Source organism: Salvia hispanica, chromosome 2, assembly GCF_023119035.1.
Source record: "Salvia hispanica cultivar TCC Black 2014 chromosome 2, UniMelb_Shisp_WGS_1.0, whole genome shotgun sequence".
In the NCBI taxonomy this organism is placed as follows: domain Eukaryota; kingdom Viridiplantae; phylum Streptophyta; class Magnoliopsida; order Lamiales; family Lamiaceae; genus Salvia; species Salvia hispanica.
In genome coordinates this window covers 2,263,035-2,275,155 of record NC_062966.1, presented here as the reverse complement: position 1 = coordinate 2,275,155, position 12,121 = coordinate 2,263,035, and the positions used below count along the sequence as shown (strand labels likewise).

General features: G+C 37.9%; 1 protein-coding gene and 2 long non-coding RNA genes across 3 annotated transcripts in view; 1 reads left to right on the top strand and 2 right to left on the bottom strand.

The window, feature by feature from the left end:
* The window catches only part of LOC125207899 (aldehyde oxidase GLOX-like), a 32,188-nt gene that overhangs the window by 2,850 nt on the left and 17,217 nt on the right, over positions 1 to 12,121 (top strand). The gene's annotated exons all lie outside the window — the stretch shown is intronic.
* Positions 490 to 979, bottom strand: LOC125207903. Its single transcript, XR_007174031.1, has 2 exons — positions 919 to 979; positions 490 to 793 (listed from the first exon to the last, which is right to left on the bottom strand). It is a non-coding gene; the product is annotated as an uncharacterized LOC125207903 (long non-coding RNA).
* On the bottom strand, positions 10,551 to 12,112 carry LOC125207902. The gene is made up of 3 exons (XR_007174030.1): positions 11,551 to 12,112; positions 11,295 to 11,459; positions 10,551 to 11,181 (listed from the first exon to the last, which is right to left on the bottom strand). It is a non-coding gene; the product is annotated as an uncharacterized LOC125207902 (long non-coding RNA).

Here is a 12,121-nt window from a genome sequence, read left to right as displayed (position 1 = left end):
TTGCATACGTTGACTAGCTTCTTAGTATGTTCTTTTATTGTTTCACTTTAGTTATTAATTTATTTGGGATTTTATTCATTTAATTTATATATTTACATATTAATCTTAATGTGGACATCTTTGATTATCTTCTCTCACATTTTTAATTAGATGTGTCTTCGTTGATATTTTCTGTGTTTCTAACAACTAGGACATGACATAAAGTCTTCTATAAAGTCAAACGACGAGATGCATGTATTAATTTATGATAATATTATGGCTTTTTTGAGTTGCATAATTAAGTTTGATGGCTGAAATTCATACCTTAGTAAGTTTCATGGATTTAATTTGATTCTATTGATAATAGCAACTCCTCGACAATGGAACATTTTTATAGAGTTACTACGGACCCTATGCAATTCAACTCTCTTTTGCGATACGTAAAAGAAACGACAACGAAAACCCGAAAAAGGAGTTGCAAACTCATTTATTTATTATGTTAAAGCTATATAAAAAAATGATCACATGTTACAATCAAACTCAAATCTTAGGAGGAGTACTTTTTTTATTTAATAAAGATGGTTCAAACTCAAGGAAATAAGACACATTATAGCAAACAAATACTTGTTGAACCAACTTTATTTCGGAGGACATGTTGAGCATCTAAAAGCGCAATGGCAGACTCCAGATGTGCAATAAGCATTTTCTAGATTTCGGACAAATAAAGTAACACAGTCGGCTTGACACCGATCATTGCACGGTCCAAGATCTTTTACACATGTGCATACCTGCTTTATCTCAATGCTACTACTAACTGCAAAATTTAAAAAGTTGGGGAAACAATTAAAATTGAGAAATCTTGAAGTAGTATTTTTGTAAGGAAATACAAACATGTACTTTTATTATTATTTAAGCGTGGAATAAAATTTAAAAACGAACCCGATGCTAAAAGGATAGAGCATAAGATGAAGACGAAGACCTTTGAAGAGATGGCCATTTTCTATTAGAGTATATGTTTGAGGTTGGACTCATCGGAAGTATATATATGTATATCAATATTGCCACAATTTAATTGTGGTAAAATTATTTAATTAATATTGCCACAATTTAAATTATTTTACCACAATTAGATTGTGGCAATAGATATTAAATAATTTTACCACAATATATATCATGTCATGCCCCAGTTGTTAGAAACACACAATATGTCAATGTAGATACATCTAATTAAAAAATGTGAGAGAAGATAATAAAAGATGTCCACGTACATTAAAATTAATATGTAAATATATAAATTAAATGAATAAAATCCCAAATAATTTAATAACTAAAGTCAAACAATAATAGAACATACTGAGAAGCTAGTCAATGAGAGCAACAAGAGTAGCATAGAATATTAAGATAATGATTAGATACATATACTAGTACCAAATAGCGCTACAAAAAAAATACTGTTTCTCGACCAACACTCGCCAAGCACCTTACTTGTGCTCGGAAACTGCCGAGCACCTTTACCTTTGCTCGGTAAACTAGCGATTACTTTTACTTGTGCTCGGCAACCCAGCGAGCACTTATAATTGTGCTCGGAATATACCAACCACTTCTACTTGTGCTCGGCAACATGGCCAACACCTTTAGTTGTGCTTGCAAAATATGTAATATAGATTAAAATGCCAATATGATTTCAAAAACAACAAGTAAGAAGAAGAATGGAGATAGAGAATAACAATAATTTTTTTTTAAAAAAAGCAACAATATTCACCACGAATGATAAAAGCTGCACAATGTATGCAAAAAAAAAAAAAATAGTATAATTATTCAATGAGTGTCAAGCGAATTGAGGTTAAATATTTTTCAAAATTCATCTTCGCTCTCTGCGAGCATTGGGAATCAAGAAGCAATTTGTGGACTACTTCAGAGGAATGGGATTTGGTTGGATAATGGAACATGCACCTTGTGCGGTACCTGTGAATCTTGCGAAGGAGTTTTTCACTTTCTTCCATTTTGAGTCAACTACTGATCTGGACAAGGAGTTCATTTACTTCAGGTTTTTCAACCAAGATATGGCCATGAATCTAAAGGAATGGTCGTTGAGGTTAATATTATTGAGCTCTAAGATGAGCGAGAAAGGGGACTGGTCTCAGAGGGAAATTGGCCAGCCTAACTGTACAAAAGAGTTCAATGCTGAGGAAGCATGGAAATAAATAGGGGTTGACGGTGCAAAACCGTTTAAAACAAGTGAGTCAAGAGGGGAAGAGATAGCAGATCCTGTTTTGCGAATGGCACACCTCTTTCTGGCCAATAACCTCTTGGGCTATGTAAACACCACAATCACCATGATTGAACTCTATTTCTTGTGGTGTATGGTCAAGAAGGTTAAGGTGCATCTTGGGTATTGATTGGCACATTCGTGCCACAAAATATCCATCACCATGTTCGACGTTTGTATGCTTGTCACCTTGTGGGAGTATACCTGCAGTTCCAAGGTCATCCATGGCTTTGTGTGAGGAACCAGAGTGGTTCGACAAAGATTACTTTATCAACATCGGCCTTATTGAGGAAACAGTGGAGGGTTTGGTGTTTTGCGGGCCCAAACAAGCCAAAGGGGAAGGTGAGGAAAAGACGGATGAAAAGGAAAATGAGCCCGAGGAGGCTGTGGAAGTGGAGATTTCTCCAGAAAAACCGTCTCCTACCCCAGCAAAGCCGGAAACCCCAGCAAACCGTCTCCCGAGGAGGCTGTGGAAGTGGAGATTTCTCAAGCGAGCAGAACTCAAGGGGTATGGAGGAAAAATGGCAGAGGATAATCGAATTTAAGATGCAGAAATTAGGAGAAGCCAATAAGAAGCAACATGAGTTTCTCACTCTCCAGAACGAGAGCATGAACCAAGCACTCTCCTTGATCGAGAGGATGACAGATTTGGGAGAGCAGAACAATCAGATTACCCTCCAGCACTTATCCGCAACCTCTGCATCAAAGAGTAATCAAACCCAGGAGACTCCCCAGAGACAGCCTCTATCAGGACACTGAAGAGAAGAGATACCACCAGCCAACCAACATCCGTCTGGACGGGCAGAACCAAGTAAACCTTACTTTTGGGTTCAATCTAGCTTTGCGCTAGTTTAAACATAATCGTTCCTATATGAAGTTATATGCTGACTAAGTCTTCTCCGCATGTCTATACTGTGTATATGTTTGTTTTGTCTTGGTTGTTCTTGTCACTGTTTAGTATGATCTGTTATTCTCACACTTAGCCCACTGCTTGGTCTAAGTGTGAGAAGTTTGTTTTTATCTGTTCATGTGTTTTTGTCACACCCCAACTCTTATAACTTATGCACTTACTATAAATAAATTCAAAATTTGAAACAAATAACCAACATTTATCAAGTACATATTTCGTAACATTCTAAACCGTAGTGAGATTTTCTCACCACTCGATATACTATACATTTATCTACATGCAAAAATGACGAGGAGGAGAAGGTTGCCAAAACGCGTCAGCCGCCGACCCTGATAACGTATGGAGTTCTTTTGACTCACATCAACCCAAAAGGTTCACTGATATCTTAATCCTGAAAAATATTAGTGGTTTATATGTGCCACAACTCAGTACGTATAAACCTTCCCTTTAACTTTACACACAAATATCAAACATGTTCTTTCGCCAACATATATCACCAAAAGTAATAAAATGTCATAAACACTTTAATATTCATATGCATATGCCTCTCCGTTCTTTTTATTATTTTGTGACAGATCAAGCCTGGTATCTGCCCGGGATTTCCATTGTATACGACCCGAAGGTCCCTTTTAATTATTTGACATTTCCACGAAGGCCCCTCTTTACATTTTAACCTTTCCACGAAGGCCCCTCTTTGCACATTTTCTTTGACCCGTATGTCCTTTATCATTGAATATGATCCGTAGAACCCAGGACAAGACTGTCACATATCCTCTTTAATCCAATGATGCAAATAATTCTAATGTTATATTAAAAATATATCCATAGCACCACTCTCATATTTAATATTCCACCATCAATATCAAATAATACATAACCATTTTAGGCTCACATCATATGATTCAAATATTCACTCCGAACAATTAATCACATAAAATATGTAAAATTAAAAGTGTGATTTATACACACCTGATAAAAACTGAACTCCTGATTCCATCTACTAATTTACTCCTCGATCTTCAATCTATTTCCATACCATTTGTTATATCTATCGTTTGCCTTTTTTTCTTTTTAAGAACTTTTGTTTCTCTCCTCCACCAGAAAATATCACTCACATGTGTGTGTGTGTGTATATATATATATATATAGGGGAGCACTAGGGTGCTCCCTTATTTAGAGTCACAACGTACATCCAATCTGGTGCTGCCATGTGGCACAAAACATGCAATATTTTAAACACAAAAATGCAATCTAGTTGTATATGCATTTTCGCAGATTGCATATTAGTTGTATGCAAATTGCATTTTATAGTGTTGAGTTTTGCATTTTCACATAAATTGCATTTTTTATTGTTAAGTTTTGCATTTTCACATATAAAAATGCAACTCGTCTATATATAAAATGCAAATTAAACAGTCAATATCAAAAATGCAAAACTCAATGATAAAAAATGCAATCTGCATATAACAAAAATGCAATCCGCCGAAATTCATTTATAGCTTCTACAAATGTGTATTGCATTTTTCTGTGTACAATATGGCAGCACGTGGTTGGAAGTACGTTGTAACTTTAAAATTAGTTGTTATACTAGTACATCCCTATATATATATATATATATATATATATATATATATAGGGGAGTGCGTTAAAATGACAACACTCTTAAAATGACACTGTGACACCACGCTAGACTGCAATACCCAATACACTAGACTGCAATCTATAGATTGCAGTCCAACGTATTGGATATTGCAGTCGGGAAAAATTGTAGTCTAATGTATTGGATATTGCAGTCCGCGAAAATTTACCCTTGAGCAATTTTTATGATTGCCACATGGCAGCTTATTATTCGTCCACGTGTACAAATGATTGACTAGGAATGGTGGTATGGTGTTATTTTAAGAGATGTTGTCATTGGAGTGGTACATCCAAGGTATAGATGTGGCGTTCTGTGTCTCAAACCTGGAGCCGAGCTGATTATTGGGTCGATAAATGAGGGGTGTAAGCACAGGATTACGAGCTATACCCCAGCCAGCTGTACAGCAGCGGCCCCATTAATAATCAAGACATTTCCATTGAGGAGAAGCACCATGTCACCCATGACTCTGGCGAGAGGCATGGTTTCCATGAGCCACTGCGGATTTGGATCGTTTATTCCGATCATCCCACATGTATTAAGGGCCGCTACAAAAGCAATAGAGGCGGACGAGGAGAGCTCCTTCACAAAGGAGTTGGTAGAGCTGAAAGTTAGGGTGAATCAGATGGACGCATAGAGGAGACAAGATCCGGTTCCACCGACTTCCAATATCGCAATCACCAAACCCGATGTTGAAGCCGCTCCCATTGAGGATGTCAACTACGTGCAACAAGGAGGCGGACCCAACAGATCATTTAACAACAACAATTATCGCCCTAACCACGGGGCGGTAATTACAATAATTATAATGGGAACCGCCCTCACCCCAACCTTTCGTACTCTAACAACAATTTCTCGCAGCCCTCTACAGGATTTAATGTTAGTAAAGATGGAGTAGTTGAGCCCGCGAAGAAGGAGGAGAAATACGAGGCAGGGATCATGAAAATCCTTGAAGTGCTAGTGCAAGATAGAAAGACCAACGACACCAAGATTGGAGTCGTGGAAGCAAGGTTGAACAACCTCGAGGCTGGGATAAGTACGCTCATGACTACCGTCACTTCGATAAAAACTTAGATGGACCAAGTCCAACAAAAGTTAGAGGAGGACAAGAAGGCAGCAGCACGAGTAGCAGACATCAACAAAAAGTGGGTCGCGAAGCATAAAAGATTGGCACGAAGTTGGTCCAGTTCGCGGTCTTTAGCACTAGGGTCATTGATTCGCCCACCTAGTTTGGTCTCTTCAAGTCGAGCCAATGACTTTAAAACAAAGGCGTTTGTTAGGAGGCAACCCAACAATGTTTTGACAATTTTTTATTATTATTTTGGTTATTGTTGCTTTGAATTTTCATTTTAAAGCCTTGAAATTTTTCGCAGGTTTCTGGACTCCCGCTAGCGACCGCTGCGTTTGTCGCAGCGGCCCGTTGGCCATGTACTGGAACAATCTGACTCATCCGTAGCGACCGTTGAGGGACGCCCAACGACCGCTGCCCAATGGCAGTTCCAGCGTGATTTTCGAAGTTTGTCGAATTTTCGCCCCGTCCGGATCCCACGAGAAAAATTTCAAGGTATCTTTATTGTTTTCTAGTTTACTCACGTCCCTTCCGACTCTACAAACGTATTTTACACTTTGTTGTATATAAGTATTGGAGGATGAAGTGGTGGACCGTGAGTTTTAGGGTTTCTTTTGTTTTAAATCTAGTAAATTTTTGCTTAGGTTTTTGTTTTTGTTTTTGCTTTGGTTTGAAATAAAACCCAAAAATGAATCCTTGTGAAAACCTTGAAAAGTGTCGTGGACTTAACATGAAGAACTTAGAAACACACATGCTTAGGGACACACTTTAGACCGAGTTGCCAATGATATTACATTCCATCCATGTTTAAGTATAGCTTGACGTCTTGATTTGATGGTTTGGTAAAAAGGTGCATAATTAGCGAATTGCTTGTTCTCCTTGATTCATGCTTTATACCTTGTGAGATTTAAGCCTAAAATTATTTCTTGTGTGATTTATCTGCATTCATGTATATGTTTCTAGAATTACTTCTAGTCTTGCCTAAGTTTACATAGTGTTTAAGTTGATAAAGGAGGATGTTTGGCCATCTTTTCTAGCCTACTTTTTATCCAAAATTTTCGACCCTCTCAAAATTTAAAATTTTTCCCTTTGGAGCCAATTTTGAGCCTTTAAGCCTTTTCTTTGGAAGCCGATTAAATGGGGACAATTCATTGGGTTAGTATAGTTGTAAAGGAATTGGAGAGATAAGGAGAAAAGTTGAGAAAATTAGCGTGCTTAAATGAAGAGAAAGTGCAAGTTGTGAAATAAAAAAATTCAAAAAAAAAAGTGTGCTTGATCTCTAGAATGGATGTGTGTGAAAAAGAAAAGAACAAAAAAGAAAAAAAGTGTAAAAGGTTGTGAAAAGAAAAAAAAAATCAAAGGATTGGAAAGTGAGTTAAAAGAGAAAAATAATGAGTTGAAAGTGTCTTGGGGTTTAGAAAAGTGGAGTCAATTTTACTCTACATGGGATATCTTTATGTTTAGTCACTTTTTAGCAAAATATTCCTCACCTACCAAAGAGCCTACATTACAACAAAAAAGAAAGACCTTTTGGACTTTTGATGCTTAATCACATCTAGTAGAGTAGGGATTAGACTTTGAGCAAGCCTATGGTAAACTTTGCATGATGCATGATTTGAGTGCTTATACACTTAGCCTATATACACTTTGAGAGTGAGAGAAAGAATGCTTCCCATCTTTGGAAGTTTGCCATATGTGAGTGCTTGAATTCAAGGTGTTCTACGAGTTAGTAATGAAAGTGCACTAATGAGCCTTGCTTGATTTGATTGCGTTAATACATGCTTCATCTGCTTTTCATCTTTTGAGGCAATTATGACGTCTAGTCCTTGTGCATTCCGTGCGTCTATATTTGTGTCTTTATTGTTTTGTTCGAGGACAAACAAAAATGTAAGTTTGGGGGAGTTGATACGCTCGGATTTTGCACTCTTTTAATGCCCTTATTTGGTCTGTTTTTAATGTCTAAATTGCAATCCATGTCCGTATTTTACTTATTTTATCCATTTTGGTATTTTGACATGTTTTGAGAAAATTATACATATTTTAACTTAAAAGATAGGAAAAAGTCGAAGATGGAAGTATGTAGCGTTCAAGACGGCCAGCGGCCCGCTGCGTGTGTCGCAGCGACCGCTGAGCCCCAGCGATCGCTACACCTATAGCGGTCCGCTCCGGAGAAAGTTGTGCTAAGAGTCTGAAGCAGCGACCGCTGGCCAAGGTGCAGCGGTCCGCTGCAAAAACACGGCGCATGATTTGACCTAGATTTTCTCCAGATTTTACCAAAATTAGCCAACCTTTTCCTTATATCCATAGGATTCGAAATTCTCCCTATATATACCCCCCTCAAACCTCTTCATTCACAGACACTTTTACCTTGCTTTTTGCCTCACAATTCTAGAGCATAATATTTGAGAGATCTTCACTGTATAAGAGGTTGAAGACGGATTCAAGTGAAGATCAAGGCTACAGGATTCTACCTTTGGGTTTTATCGCTTTAGTTCTTATTTTTACATTGCTTTCCCTTCAAACTATGTTTTTAGATTATTCTATCATGTGTAACTAAATTCATAGAATTCTAGGGATGTGCTAGTAACTTTTATTGGTTTATACAATTCCTTTTTCTATTTAATATCTGTTTTGTTTATACTTCGTTTCTTCCTTAAGTTGTTCCGTAATACTACATGTTTGAGTGACACATTCGATGCTGATTTGATATAACTTGCTACATAATCGTGAGAAGAGGTTGGCGAGTTAGATCCACTTAATACACACTACAATTAGCTTCCCTTAAAACGGTACTGTTAATTGAGAGTGAGGACTTTTCAAGGGTCTTAGGAGCTTTTAGGAGTTATGGATTTAAGATTGACAACCCTAGTGTTAGTAATCTACGCTTGTACCGCATGTGTATAACTAGTGTGACTCGTTCTATCGAAGTATAAACCGTGCTACGGTATTGTAGTTGGAATTTGTATAACTATAATTATGAACGGACATCCCCCGAAATTCTCTTATCTCATATATTTTATCTCTAGTCTTTGTTGCAATTTGCTATTTATTGCTTTCACTTTGTTTGCTTTCAAAAGTTTTTCAAAACCCTACGCTTGTACCGCATGTGTATAACTAGTGTGACTCGTTCTATCGAAGTATAAACCGTGCTAGGGTATTGTAGTTGGAATTTGTATAACTATAATTACGAACGGACATCCCCGGAATTCTCTTATCTCATATATTTTATCTCTAGTCTTTCTTGCAATTTGCTATTTATTGCTTTCACTTTGTTTGCTTTCAAAAGTTTTTCAAAACCCACTGTTTCTCCAAATAGTAAAAGAAGCTCAGTAGAAGGTAGCTAGTCGGTGATCTTATTCCCCGTGTTCGAAAACCTGGTACTGAACTTTAGCTATATTAGATCTACCCTGTATACTTGTAAGTATTTTTAGTGCTAATAAAAAGTGCATCAGCTGACTGTACAAAGGCATGTACGCTCGAAGCATCTTTTAGTATACAAACCCAAACAGAATTTGGTGAACATGGGTTAGGCGAAGGTATTTGATGAATGGTAGAAATAGTACGACTACGAATAGATGGTGTGTGATAACACGAAGAAGAATTATCAGTAGGTCTAGTCTGGTTTCTTGAGGAACAGTTTTTCATAGGGAGAGAGGTTTTTTATGACTTTAGATGGCATGAGATTGATTAGGTGGACAACAGTTATGAAAGAATCATCCCAAAACTTTTGAGGCAGAAAGGATTGGGCTAAAAGAGCCAAACCGGTTTCAACTATGTGCCTATGCTTTCTTTCAGCTAGACCATTTTGTTGTGGTGTATATGGGCAGGATACTCTATGAACAATTACACTCTCCCTAAGGAAAAGAACTGGACCCTGAAACTCACCTCCCCAATCAGATTGCAGGATTTTGATTTTTGTACCTAAGAGGTTTTCACTCATTGCCTTAAACTGTGTAAAAACAACATACTGATCACTTTTGTTTTTGAGAAGTAAATCCAAGTAAATATAGAGAAATGATCAACAAATGAAACATAATAGGAATAGCCATTTCTAGATTTTACAGGAGAAGGCCCCCAAAGGTCACTGTGAACTAGCTCAAGAGGTGAATGATATTCTGAAAGTGAGTTGGAATATGGCAGTTTGTGAGCCTTTGACACACAACAAGGATAACAAAGTGAAGGTTCTTTTATTGCATCATAGGGAATATTACAACTGCTTAGAGCAAGTTTAACAACATCAAGAGTAGGATGTCCTAATCTATTATGCCACAAAGACAAATCTAGACTAGAAATATGAGTTGAACTACTGCTAGAATTGAAGTTGCGCAGGCTCAAAGAGTCTGGGTTTTCTTGACTGGAAGGTTAGTTGGAGCTAGAGCTTCTCTTGATTGGGGAATGATCTTCTAGGAAATGATAAATACCTTTCTCAAGGGTTCCTTTGAGCATTACCTCCCTGGTGGTGCTCAGACTTAACAATACAAAAATTTGGGTGAAATTCAAAAAAATATAGAATTATCTTGAGCAAACTTAGACACACAAAGCAGATTTTTAGTGATGTTAGGAACATGTAAGAGATTTTTAAGATGGAGTTTTCCGGAAAAATTAGCTGAGTGAGATTTAAAAGCACATTCTCCAATATTTGCAATATTAACAGCAACCCATTACCAAGCAAGAGATTTTTACCTCCTGTATACTCTAAGCTTTGTAGAGGTTGCTCAAATCATTTGATACATGATGAGTGGCTCCTGAATCTGGATACCAACTTGAAGAGGCATTTGGTCTATAGTTGAACTCTGATGGTGCAACAGAGAAAGAACCTAAAGGGGATCTTGGAACAGATTGAATCAGGTGAGCTGAAGGATTAAAGAAGCTCTGTTGTTGCTGTTGTTGTGGTGGAGAATTTTCTCTAAACTGAACTGAGCTGGTGTGTAGTTCTGCTCGAACCTGTGCCAGTACTTAGCTGCAGAATGGCAGGTTTCTGACACAACTGGCAAAAAATTTTGTTGCCTCCTCTACCAAAGCTTCTTACACCACGGTCACCTCTTTGGTTTCTTCCTCTAAAGCCACTTCCACCTCCATGCTCAAACTTGTTGTTGCCAAAGTTTTGCTGATCCATTTTCTGTCCGAAAAACTAGATTGAGTGATGGCTGCTATCTGAGCTGATGGAGTGAGCTCTAGTTGATTCCATTCTAGACTCAAAACTTAGCAGAAAGGCACTGACATCTCCAATGCTCCATGGATCTGACCTTGAGGTCACTGGATCATACTCTTGACCCAGATCTCCCAAGATGTGTAGCACTTGTTCTCCTTATGAGATTCTGCAACCAACAGATCCAAGTAAATCAAATTAGGTTCTCATCTTACCCAAATATTCAATCATTGTCAAGCCATCTTTCTTCAAGGTCTCCATTTGTTGTCTGTACTGCATCACCTTGGCCGTTGAGCGGCTTGCAAAGTTGGTCTCCAGTGTTGTCCAGATATCTCTTGCAGATCTGAGCCCTACCACCAAGGTCAAGGCATACTCTTCTATCTTGCCTTTGCCATGTCACAAATGTTGGATTTAACACCATTGATTTGTTGGAGATCAAAGAATATTCTGCAAATAAAGAAGATTGCACAAAATCAGTAAAAGATTGAAGGAAGATTTCTGCCAGTTAATTAGGAAGATTTTATTGAGAATATCTTACCGTGTATAGTTCTCCCTTGGCCTATATATGATGTATCATCTCATTGTGAATAATATATCAAACAATTATACAATTCTACATGGTATCAGAGCAGGTTCAGAATATTATCATCATAGCCCGCAAATACCTTTCTCGACCAAAAACGGCGAGAGATCAGTCCAGCCAAAATGTCAGAAAACAAACTAGAAATCGAACCCGTTGTCGAAAAAATCAGATCAAGTAAGAGTGTTACCGTAGCCTTCAAATTGAATGGCTCAAACTATTCACTATGGGCACGATTGATGAAGGTGACCATCGGCGGCCGAGGAGTCTACCGCCATATATCTGGAGCTCCGCCTCCACCACAGCCGGAAGAAATCGGATATACCGATTGAGAGGAGATAGACTTAATAGTCTTCTCTTGGATTATTGACAACACGGAAACCAATCTCATAGCGGATTTCGTGCATCACCAAACGGCGAAATCACTGTGGGACACCCTCGCCGTAACTTTTGCAAGTTCGGCGGACTCATATCTCATATACGACCTGCGAGACAAGGCAAGCCGAATTTTACAAGGAGACTCAACGTT